The sequence below is a fragment of the Lepisma saccharinum genome, chromosome 10 (genome assembly GCF_977018435.1).
Source record: "Lepisma saccharinum chromosome 10, izLepSacc3.1, whole genome shotgun sequence".
NCBI classification, from domain to species: Eukaryota; Metazoa; Arthropoda; class Insecta; order Zygentoma; family Lepismatidae; genus Lepisma; species Lepisma saccharinum.
In genome coordinates, this window is record NC_139238.1 from 47,775,533 (window position 1) to 47,788,164 (window position 12,632).

At 40.3% G+C, this 12,632-nt stretch overlaps 2 non-coding genes across 2 annotated transcripts; both read left to right on the top strand.

Moving 5' to 3' along the window:
- The first annotated feature begins 2,162 nt into the window (after window positions 1–2,162).
- On the top strand, window positions 2,163–2,234 carry TRNAQ-UUG (transfer RNA glutamine (anticodon UUG)). Its single transcript has one exon. It is a non-coding gene; the product is annotated as a tRNA-Gln (tRNA).
- Window positions 2,235–6,861: 4,627 nt separating this feature from the next.
- TRNAR-UCU (transfer RNA arginine (anticodon UCU)) lies at window positions 6,862–6,934 on the top strand. The gene has a single exon. It is a non-coding gene; the product is annotated as a tRNA-Arg (tRNA).
- Window positions 6,935–12,632: the final 5,698 nt, after the last annotated feature.

Below are 12,632 nucleotides of genomic sequence, written 5' to 3' on the forward strand. Positions count from 1 at the left end.
TTTGAGGTTTGGCGAGCTCCACCGAGCTCCACCAAGCCCCAAATGAAAATTCAGTACCCGGGCACCTGCACTACTACATTTTCAAAGACACTGTCGTACTTGTGTGCCGGGAAAGTAAATATGTGCAACCAAACTGTACTCTGCCCCACCGAGCTCCACTTTCGGGCGCAGAAACCGCCAACCTGCACTACTTTATTTTTACAAAATCAATTATAGATAAAATACATATATTTCATGTGAGACGTTGCGGATATTGTGGGCGAACTCACAAATTATAAGTTGTGCGAATCAGCAGTTTTCCAAACGCCTGTTCTATTATAAAGTTTTCATGCACTGTTCTATTCTAAAGCAAATTTAAGAGAATTAGAGGTGAAGCAGACTCCTGTCAGACGATTCCTTAAGTCTTAACTGAATGTGATACAATAGAATTGTATCAATTTCAATATATGTCTAAGGGAATGTGAACGCTAAAGAAAGAAAAAATAATAAGGAAAAGGAGAATGCGCTATTAAGTAGGGAGGAAGATACTTTCTCAAGAGCCAATCTCAGAATTTAATCTTGTCCACTTCTCTACTGAAATGATCCCGTTTCTGTAGAATAGTCATGTCATGTTATCTGACAGGAAAAATAAATGTCAGTAGCAACACTGAATCTGTAGTGCATGGCTGAATACAATTATAATATAGTATCGGATTCCCCGATGGCGCATTGGTAGCGTCGTTGCCTTGTAATCAAAGTGTCCCGTTGGAGGCACATAGTGGTTCGGCTCCTCCTTTAAACTGTAGCCCAATCTAGATTAGCCTTACTGTGCATAAAGTAGACTTAAAACCCCAACTCAATCAATACAGGGTGAGGCAAAAAGATGTTAACACTGTATGGGAGACTAAATATTCGAAATGGTGAACATTGAGCCTGACATTCTGTTCATGTTTACTGACGAAGCAACATTCCACATCAGCGGTCGTGTGAACAAGCACAACTGTATCTCATAGGCGACTGAGCACCCGAAGGAAGTTCGAGAGCACATGCGGGATTCCCTTAAGGAGAACGTTTGGTGTGCCGTGAGCAAATTTGGAGTGATTGGACCGTTCTTTTTTGAAGAACAGACCGTCAGGGGAGAGAATTACCTTGCCATGCTCAGCACGTTCATGGAGGTACCACTTGCCATTCTCCAGCGAGGGTACTTTCAGCAAGACGGCGCCCCTGCCCATTACAGTCTGCTGGTTCGGGATTACCTGAACGACACGTTCGGAAAACGCTGGATTGGTAGAGGTGGTCCTCTCCCATGGCCAGCACGTTCAGTCGACCTGACGCCATGCGATTTTTGGCTGTGGGGCATGGTCAAGGATCGGGTCTACGCCAGCAAACCTCGCAACCTAGACGACCTGAAACACCGCATCACTCACGTCATCGCTGGAATTCCTGCCCAAATGGCCTAGAGGGCCTTACAAACAACAATGAACAGACTGAATGAGTGCATTGATAGGGATGGGTGCCAAATTGAAACCCTGTAACCAAATCCCTGCTTGTAATTGAAAGTGATTAAACACCCATTTATTGTTAACATCTTTTTGCCTCACCCAAAAGTATATTTTTGTAGCTGTGAAACAAAGCTTTTAGTATTCAATTCTCACGAGGAATGGAAGTTGTCTCTAGTTTCACTACATAAATGCCTCGTGGACAAAGTTCGCACAGGACCTGGCGTTTTCTAAACCTTGTACAGAAACAGACAACACCCATACACAGTGTTTTATTATTTTGGGAAGGAAGGTATCGGGAATCTTCAATTTGATTGATTAATTTGATTTATTTTCCTTCCTGTTGTGCCACCTTTGGCTAATTTGCGAAGATGAGTATGAGTGATGATATGATGAAATTGATGAATGGACACTCACAAACATCCATGCCCAGGCCGTGATTCGAACCTGGGACCCCTGGAATCTTCAAGTTGGTTTGTTTATTTTGTTCATCATAAGAGGTGCTAAAAATAATTGTCATATCTTCATAAATGATAGTACATATAGTTACACATTTAATTCTTACGTACAAAAAGGTGCCGGTATGGCGTACCATTGCGTAGCACAAAAAGAAGCGCAGTGTGTGTGTGTGTGTGTGTTTCAGTTTGATTTGATAGTAAAACGGCATTAGAGAAAACATTAAGTGGTCCCATGGTGTAATGGTTAGCACTCTGGACTTTGAATCCAGCGATCCGAGTTCAAATCTCGGTGGGACCTTTCTATTTTCTTTGATCTTGTTTTTATTATCTCAGTCGTTACATTTCAACGTAATAATCTTGTGTGGTGGGCGTTACTGATTACGGAAATACTTAAAGTACATAATCAGTAATTCCCATCTATAATGGCTTTGTACAAAGTTACTTAAATTTTTTCAACTTTAAGCTGCTAAAACCGTGCTACCGATTGTGAGGAAATTGGGGAGCTCCGAGTGAGTAGCGTAATCCGGTCTCGGAAATCTCCTGTAATGGTCTCGGAAGTCTTAAGGGGCCAAGCGGTTTTCAAATTAAGTAAGCACATAGTTTATGCTAAGGCTATCCAGAAGACTATGGTAAATTGTACCTATACTACATTCGGGCCTGATTGTATAAAGAAGTTGATCCTCGATTAGCCAGTAAAATTGATATGCAGTCACGCTGAACTCTGATTTTGTGTTGTATAAAAGTTGAACTGAGATTAAGTCCATGCGATCTGCGGAAAAAGTTGACCCGCGATTTTTCTCCGATCAGCAGACATTGACCGTAGTTCAGCTGTTGTAACATGGCTGAACTAACGAATATCTGCTTGTAAAATGTGTTGCAAGTGAACGTATGCGGCAATACGGGACAATCAATTCATAAAATCCGGTTTCCATAATAATAAAGAAGAAGCATGCACAACGAGGTGAACAATGATAAATATTTCTTCCATTTTTCTTTCTTTCCATATATCGTGTGTCATTGTTATTTACTGTTTGAAATACTATGTTGTTTTTTTCTTGAAATTTGCCTTAAACGACTGCAATACCATATTGTAACATTGTTTGATTTCAAGATCAGAGAATGGTAACTTGAGAACAATCAAGTGTTGATTGATACAAACAGAAAATATGACCCGCTTACGTTTTCTTGTTGATGTCATTGTAAGACTTGCGTTGGGATGAAGAGGGGGGCCAGGTTCACGGACGTTAAAAATATTACAATTTCGCTTTACTGCATCCAGCAAAGTGTAATTTTGTCCGCAGAATGGAACAGAGCATGTAACTTTGACTGTAGTGTATATATCTACTGCTTTATGAACCGAGCACGTTGCTTTTTAGTTGGTAAAGTTTTCTCTCCTCCTGATATATAAATAACACATATCTTATTTTATTTCGAATATTATTTGTTTTGGGCATAATTTACATCCGAGAGGACAAACGCCATTGTATTTCAATATTTATTTCCATTCGGGAAAACGCAAAAACATTTTACATTTCACAAGTCACAATGTAGGTTATTCAATTAAGTGCAAGGGAAATTTCGAATACTACTTACAGGAACTAATGGTCAACCTGTAACACGTTATCGTGTAATCAAAAAATAAATATAATAGACATCTCCTCACATGAACAATAGCTCCAAATCCGAGTATAAGAAAGTAGTTATATCTCTTTTTAGCATTAAAAAGAAATACAGATTTTTTTAAAAAAAATAATCAATTATGCAAGCATATTTTCTCCCCTTCGCAACCGAGAACCGATCGTTGCTTTCGTTGTCAATGACAAATCATCCACGTGGAACTCGCACAAGAAATAAATGGCCGTCTAGTATGTAATTTACGTGATTTAACTAAATTTGCAATATGTTCGAATATTTAGTACGTCCAGCACCTCAGATAACTAACTAACTAACTCTCTAGCCTTCTTAAACCCGAAGGTTCATGGCTGCAGCAACACAGGCCTTCCATCTGTCCCTATCTTGAGCAAGATCTATATACTCTTTTCCATCCCTACCGATTTCCCTTAGGTCCATCTCGACGTTGTCCCTCCATCTTCGTCTTGGCCTTCCTACTGGTCTCTTACCATCAGGTTTCCCAACAAGAATCCTGTAAACTCCTCTTTCCTCTTCCATTCGTGCCACATGGCCTGCCCACCTAAGTCTTCTTGATTTAATTATTCTAATAATGTCTGGACATGAATACAAATTATGTAGTTCTAAATTATGTAACCTTCTCCACTCACCTGTCTCCTCATCCCTTTTAGGTCCAAAGATTTTCCTAAGGATCCTATTTTCAAATACTCTCAATTTATGTTCCTCTTTCAATGTAAGGGACCAAGTTTCACACCCATATAATACTACAGGCAAAATTACGGTTTTGTATATTTTAACTTTTAGATTCTTAGATATTAAACGAGAAGACAAAAGTTTATGAAGAGAGAAGTAACATGCATTTCCTGAATTAAGCCTACTTTTTATTTCCTCTTTAATATAATTTTCATTTGTTAATATTACTCCTAAGTATTTGAATTTGGAAACTGTTTCAAACGAGTTGTTATCAATAATTAGATTTTGATTATTACCTAACACTTGGTTTCGGCCTGTAAGCATATATTTAGTTTTCTCTTTGTTAACTTCCAAACCTATCTCTTTAGCAGTTTTGAAAAATATTTTAGCATTATTCTTAATTGTATTCACATCATCCCCCAGTAAGTCTACATCATCTGCATATGCTAACAACTGAGTCACACCATTTAATTTTAGTCCTTCTTTAGTTTCGTTTACCTTCCTTACAGCATATTCTAATGCAAAATTAAAGAGCAATGGAGATAATGCATCTCCTTGTTTTAACCCATCATGAATTGTAAATTTGTCAGACATATTAATACCCACACGAATTTTACTTTCTGTTTCACTGGTGCATATTTTTATCATACTAACAAGCTTCTTAGGTATTCCAAACTCTACTAATATATTATATAATTTATCTCTTTTGACCGAATCATATGCTTTTTTGAAATCAATGAATAGCTGATGGACAATTTGATTATATTCCCACTTTTTTTCAAGTGTCTGTCTGATGTGAAAAATTTGATCTGTAGTTGATCTGTTGCGTTTAAATCCACATTGATAATCACCTATAATTTCATTAGCATATGGGGTTAGTCTTGTTAAAAGAATGTTAGATAATATTTTATATGTTGTTGAGAGTAGAGAAATTCCACGGTAATTATTGCAGTTCATTTTATCACCTTTTTTAAACACAGCACCTCAGATATATTCTTTATTCAAATATTAAATACATACATTTTCCGAAACCGACTTTAAAATGTTTGCTGTTCAGTGTTGGATAATTGGCAACATCACAGGCAAACTAGCGACATGTCTGGATTTGCCATATTGCCAAACGTATTTCCTTGACCCAAGATCAGGATTTGATCTGAGATCGACAAATCGACAGTTAGCTTTATACAACATGATAGAAGCTTGAACTTAGTTCATTCCCGGATCGTAGGTCATATCTATTCTCCAGTTAGTGATGTTTATACAACCGGCCCTCGGATACTTAATTAAACTGCAATGTTGAGCAGCGGCATGACCAGAAAGTCCAATATAGCGATCGGGGTGAGTTGACAATACAAAGGAATGGGGGTAGTTGACAATAATATATGCCTATTGAGAAAATTAATTTCAATTAATTGTTTCATCAGAAACATCTTAGCGTCTAGACACATTGTTTGTAATAATATATATTAGATTAGAATTATAGGACAGTATATTGCATTTGTATTTGTGATAAAACAATAAAAATAAACACCGGGTAAAAAATTCAGTAAACACTTTTGTAAACTTTCTTTTAAAGTTTGGAACATTTATGTCTCATGTTAGACTGTTCATTTGAAAACATTTTTGTAATCCGTAATTTTTAAGGCAGTATCTTGTTTGAAATAAAAAATTCAAACCATGTATGGGGTAGAATTACACATATTGTCAACTGACCCCACACATATAGTCAACTCACCCCATATGCGGGGTGAATTGACAATACTGAAACGCTTCGAGAAAACAAGCAATAACTTTACAAGTTTTAGCATCATGGTGTAATAAAAAATCACAGTGGTCAAGGAAACTACAGGTATTGCTCGCAGCATTTCATCAATAGTAGATAGTAATTTTTAAGAGCTGCAGAAATTTAAACAGAATAACATGTTCAACTCACTCCGGTCTCCCCTACTAGTTTCTGAGATATAACATTCTGTTTGAAGCAGTGCGAATTCAAATGTCGAGCTCGGAATTGCTTGGAATTTCAAGCGATACCGCGGAAACCAGGCTGGTAGACCAAGGATAAGGCTACCAGGGCATAGAATGGAATTAAAGGAAACAAATAAAGAGAGAGAGGTAGTGAGAGAGAGGGGCCTTGACAAGGTAGCTATTAGTTAGTCCTGAGCCTCCAAATAAAAACCCTGGTCTGCTTTCTTGTCCCTCAAATCTTGCCCCGATCCCTCCAGTATATCCGGTACACCACTGCTCCTTGGCTCCTAACTATAGCTCATGTCCAGTCTTACGGCAGGCGCCCTACATTCTGACAAGGGAAGACGGGAGCGGAGAGGCGACCAATCCAGCGCGACGAGAAAAGCAGCAGCCTGTAGAACGAGGTGCGTGAAACACCTCTTCCCGTGACCTCGTAACTCTTGGTGCCGCAGCTGTTGTGTGGTTGGTTTGCTGCGTATTCCATGCTCCCCGTAACACTAGACAAGAGGTGTAGACACGGCAATAGAAAGTTCTGGTAAATGCCACACCGTCTCGTGGAATTTCCCCTCCTCAAAATAGGCCAGAGTAAATCGAGTTTCGTTCACTTTGTCATTTATTTTAAGTGCCCGTTGCGAAGTGTCCCTTTGGCGCAGAGGATAGCGCGTTGGACTTCTAATCCAAAGGTCGTGGGTTCGATCCCCACAAGGGATGAAATTCGTTTTTATTGTTACAAAATCAATTATAGATAAAATACATATATTTCATGTGAGACGTTGCGGATATTGTGGGCGAACTCACAAAATATAAGTTGTGCGAATCAGCAGTTTTCCAAACGCCTGTTCTATTATAAAGTTTTCATGCACTGTTCTATTCTAAAGCAAATTGTTGTATACCGGTTGGAGGCACATAGTGGTTCGGATCAGGCTTTTAACTGTATGCCTGTCCAGATTAGCCTTTCTGTGCATAGAGTGGACTTAGAACCCCAACTCAATCAATATAATAAAGTACAATTTTATATCAGTCATAGCTGTGACACAAAGCTTGTAGTATTCAATTCTCACGAGGAATGGAAGTTGTCTCTAGTTTCACTACATAAATGCTTCGTGGACAAAGTTCGCACAGGACCTGGCGTCTTCTAAACCTTGTACAGAAACAGACAACACCCATACACAGTGTTTTATTATTTTGGGAAGGAAGGTATCGGTAATCTTCAATTTGATTGATTAATTTGATTAATTTTACTCCCTCTGTCCCATAATTATTGTCCGGTACACCTTTGTTTGTTGTCCCATAGTAATTCGTAATCAGCTGGGCGGTATTTGTTGCTTGTTGCGATAAGGTCACGTTGTTCCTCTTCACAATCTTGAAGACTGATCTACTGTGTCTCTCCCCATGCGTGTGCTTTCCATCTGCCTCTTCGTCTGTAATTCCTGTACTACCATTTTGGGATACCGGACTATAATTATGGGACAGAGGGAGTACTTGTGCCACCTTTGGCTAATTTGCGAAGATGGGGATGAGTGATGATATGATGAAATTGATGAATGGACACTAACAAACATCCATGCCCAGGCCGGGATTCGAACCCGGGACCCCTGGAATCTTCAAGTTGGTTTGTTTATTTTGTTCATCATAAGAGGTGCTAAAAAATTGTCATATCTTCATAAATGATAGTACATGTAGCTACACATTTCATTCTTACTTACGGTATGGCGTACCATTGCGTACCACCAAAGAAAAACGCAGTTTGTTTGTGTGTGTGTGTGTATGTGTGTGCGTTTGATCTGTGATAGTAAAACTGCATTAGAGAAATTTCCAAGTGGTCTAATGTTCTAATGTTTAGCACTATGGTCTTTGATTCCAGCGACCCAAGTTCAAATCTCGGTGGGGCCTTTCTATTTTCTTTGATGTTGTTTTTACTATCTTTGTCGATACATATAAACGTAATAATCTCTCGTGGTGGGCGTTACTGATTACGTAAATACGTAATATACGTTATCAGTTATTCCCATCTATAATGGCTTTGTACAAAGTCACTTAATTTTTTGTCAATTTTATGCCGCTAAAACCGTGCTACCCATTGTGAGGAAATTGGGGAGCTACGAGTGAGTAGCGTAATCCGGTTTCAGAAATCACCTGTAACAGCTGGGTGTTCGACGTGCTCACCCCCACGCCACCCCATTACCGGTTGAAGATCTCCACACCTCTACGTAGGATTGTGGGAGGGAGACTGGCTGTCGGGAGATAGATAAGCGCAGCTCAACGTCCTTCTTCGGATCTTGGGAGGTTTTAAAACCACTCCAACTCTCTCACTCATTGCGATTGCTGGGGTTCTCCCCCTGGACATTGCGGTACAGCAGGCGGCTACCAAGTATTGCATTACCAAGGGCATGGAACAGGACTTTCTTGCGAACCATAATATTAATATTATGAGGAAGCAAGGGGTTAAAGCCTTCTTCGCAAATATGTGGACACTGAACAGTGTTTGACTAGATTTTATGAGGAGGGTCCCTCTTGCATAAACAGACGGAAATTTTATGTTACGCCAAGTAGATCAAAGTGAAATCGGGGGCTACTGGACAATTTCGCCACGAGACAATAACGGAACTAAGTGATCTTAAGTGATAAGCGTGGATTGGAAGAACTGTATGCAAAGTGCTCTTAGATTGAGGCTCGTGTGAGTGTGGAACTGCCAGCTTGGCTCTAGACCCTTTTGAAGATTTAACTGGACAAGACTTCAAGGGATTCAAGTGCTGTATTAGAACGGAAGAAGTTTGAATGAATGTCATGGACAAAGACAACTTAAGAACTTAGAACTCCCTTGTTGGGAACTATCCTTCCCTTGGAAATTCCCTCAGGGAAGCTGAAGGTGAAAGGATAAGGAATCTCATCATATCATCTATTCAAGAAGTCCGACTTCCAAACATCTTCCACTGCCTTGAAGAGTAGGTAGTAGATTGAAAATGAAGAAGAAATTATGGAACCCTCAAGAGTTAAGGTTATACCAAGAACCCAGACTGAATCCACAGGCGAATGATCCATCCAGAGCTCCAGGGACGTCGTTAGGGGGTGGGGGGCACGCGGGGGCCCTGGCCCCGGCAAACGTCAACGTGGCCCCGGGAAACTGTTCTGTATTTGTTGGAAATTTTACTTTGATGACAAATTGCAAAATAATTCTTCAGTAAATTTTGCTTCCAGTTTGAAACACTTCTTCAATTTTCAGAGCAAGAACCTAAGCAAGGCATTTTTTTCCTATTTCCCTGTTTCTTGCTTGTTGAACACAAACATGTATTGGGAGGGGATGCAGTTAATGGTTTTGTGGTCCGCCTCGGTCAGGGAAGTTTGAGACCTATTGAAAATGCACTTTTCCTCCCTGCTGCACACCAGATCCAGGATCCCTCCAAAACCCGCACTTTCTCTTCATCCGGCCCTGCACTGGCACCATGGGCGCCGAAAAGACGACACAAACAGGAAGATTTAACTACGGGTGGCTAGAATTTTCTGGGTTAATTACATTATGGTTCAGAAAAGTTATCCCCATGCGTTTCAAATTCCAAGAACAGAATTCAATTGCTTGTCCCTTTTTCGGCGCGGGAATGAATGACATTGCGGTTCTTCTCACATGCACTCAACACTCCTGCTAATGACCTGCCCTGCAAGAAAGGAAAGGCCACTTTCTGAAAATTCGGAGAAACATCGAAGCGGTCGGTTCATCTGTTGATTTGGTGGACAGTTGATATCTGTCAGATAGTTTGAAATAGGATTTGTGGTCCGAGCGGTGTAAACTTCTGTAAGCGCGAGAAGATAGCATCACGAAGTGTTTGAGATCTCGTTTTCCTACATCGCGAGTAAAATGTCGAATGAGAAGCTGCCAGATTGTCTTCCTCTGGAAACAATGGATCAGGATCGACTGATCGACCAAATATCCAACATATTGGCATTCTAAAAGAGAGAGAGTCTGACTACCACACAAGATCCTGGGTTCGACTTTCAGGGTGGTTGATCTCACTTTTCAATTAAGGAAGAAAACTAGGTATGTAGCAATTTTATTTACAGTCGTTTGCATGCTCTATAAGTATTATGTTACAAGTATATCTTTCTGACTTTTTGTGATTTTTCTTCATTTAGCCTCCACCTGCAAATGCGGAAACTGCTGCTGCTTAGGTGGCTAGACATTCAAATATAATTAATCCCTAGTCTTGCAGCGAATAATACTTATAATATAATCATGAGTTATGGATAAGCAAATAACTTATCAAGCATTTTCTGTTTCTATTTGTTGTGCAGTGGTTAACAAGGTGCATTACGATGCCAGTCGTCCTGGTTCGAATCCCAGACTGGGCGTGTGTTCTTTATGATGGTCCTCTCATAAATTTCACATCACTCATTGTCATCTTCATCTTCACGATTAGCCAAAAAGTGTCAGAAAAGCGAAGTAAAATAAACCAAATCAATCATTTATATATTCCTATATTACGTCGCTTTTCTACCTCTTGGGTTAAATGCGACGGTGAGGATGAATGATGAGCCGAAGGAATGGCGATGGGACAGACATGATACAACCATACCTGTCCAATGTCACCTTGGACCTCTGGTTTCGTAGCGTGTTATACTCACGTCAGTGGAATTCTTAGGAAGAAACTGTAAAAGTAGGGTGAAAAGAAGCAAAGTTGTACGATACATAAAAATACATGTTCAGTTCTTCTAAAACCTTCCAATTATCGAGTTCGTGTTTTAAGTCCACTGTATGCACATTAAGGCTAATCGGGGATCCGAACCACTATGTGCCTCCACCTGGTTTCGAACCCGGGACCCCTTGATTACAAGGCGGTGACGATACCACTGCGTCATCGAGGAGGCCGAGAAAAACTTACAATTAGTCAGTAAAATTAATATTGAGGGACAAGGCCTGTGAAGAGTTCTTTCATTCGGTTGCACGTGGTCATCACATTGAGTCCCATAGTTTCGAGAGCAGAATTTGCTTCTATATCGCTTTCAACCAAATTGTCCTCACAATGTTGGAACAGCACAGAAATTTTGGTACTAATACAAGCAGGCACATACCCAGGGAAGGGGTTCGGGGGCTGCAGCCCTTTCACGAAATCCTACAAATATCTGATTTTAATAATGTGTAGTAGTAATTAGTCCTCCTCCGCAGTCGAGCGGGTTAAGGCGTTCACTCGTCTTGAGATCGTTTGCTGCGGGACGGCGTAGGTTCGAATCCGGCTCTGGTCGGAATTTATTCGGCCTACGTATAGGGCCGGTGGCAACCCACCATCGTGAGGAAATTGGGAAGCTCCGAGTGAGTGAGCGAACCCGGTCAAGAAGACCTACAACAACGGCTGGGGATTCGTCGGGCTGATCACCCGTCACCCCAATACTGGTCTAAGACCTCCACGCTATAACAGGTGACGGAGGAACAGTGTGGGAGGGAGACCAGCAGTCGGTAGGTAAGCCAAGGCCCTTCAAGGGCTGTAGCGCTGTGGGTTTAGTTTAGTTTTTAGTTTAGTAGTAGTAATTAAATTTACTTGATTAACAGGATTAAACATCTTGTATATGGTAAGTTACAATGTACCAAGAAATTCATCTTCAGCGCATTTACTCCTCCCCCCAACCTTTTCGTCTTTAGATGGCGGCTGCCGATAAGGGATAAGCCCCATCCGAAATCAAATTCTGGCTACCGGCCTGACCACCAGGGATCAAACCTTGAACCTTTCGATTGATTGATCGATTGAATTGGTGTTTTAAGTCCACTTTATGCACAGTAAGGCTAATCGGGACTGGACCTACAGTTTAAAGTGAGATCCGAACAACTATGTGCCTCCATCGGGAATCGAACCCGGGCAGGTTGTTGAATCTGCCGAATTATTTGAGCATGTAGGAACTTTGTTTTATCCATATATTTATCATATATTCAGTTTTCCACACACAAATAAGATTTCATCATTTCATCATTTCCCAAGTGAACAATCAGATGCCATAGAAGACTCGGGCCAGCTCTATAGAATAGTGCTTAACGCGGTCGCCTTGAACTAAGAGATACCGGATTCGATTCCGGTATGAACTGTATACATGAGATGCCTAGCTTGAACTCATTACGCACACATTTCATATTTGCACTGTTGCCAATACTTGTAAACCTGGTTCTAGCACTTTATATCTAAAACCACGGAAAAGGGTTTTATCTACTTCTCAATTTTCTTCCAGCAAATTTACAAATCTAAAGACTAATAACATTGTTTTTGGTGTATAAGCCATTAAGTTAATGAGTTCATTCTGCATTTAGTTTCCCGAATAATGGCTGTGGATTTCGCGAGAGTATATCCGTAGACTGTTGGGGACTACAGAAGAAAATTATGTTCCTTTCCAATTTATTGATTGATTGAGTTGGTGTTTTAAGTTTAATCTT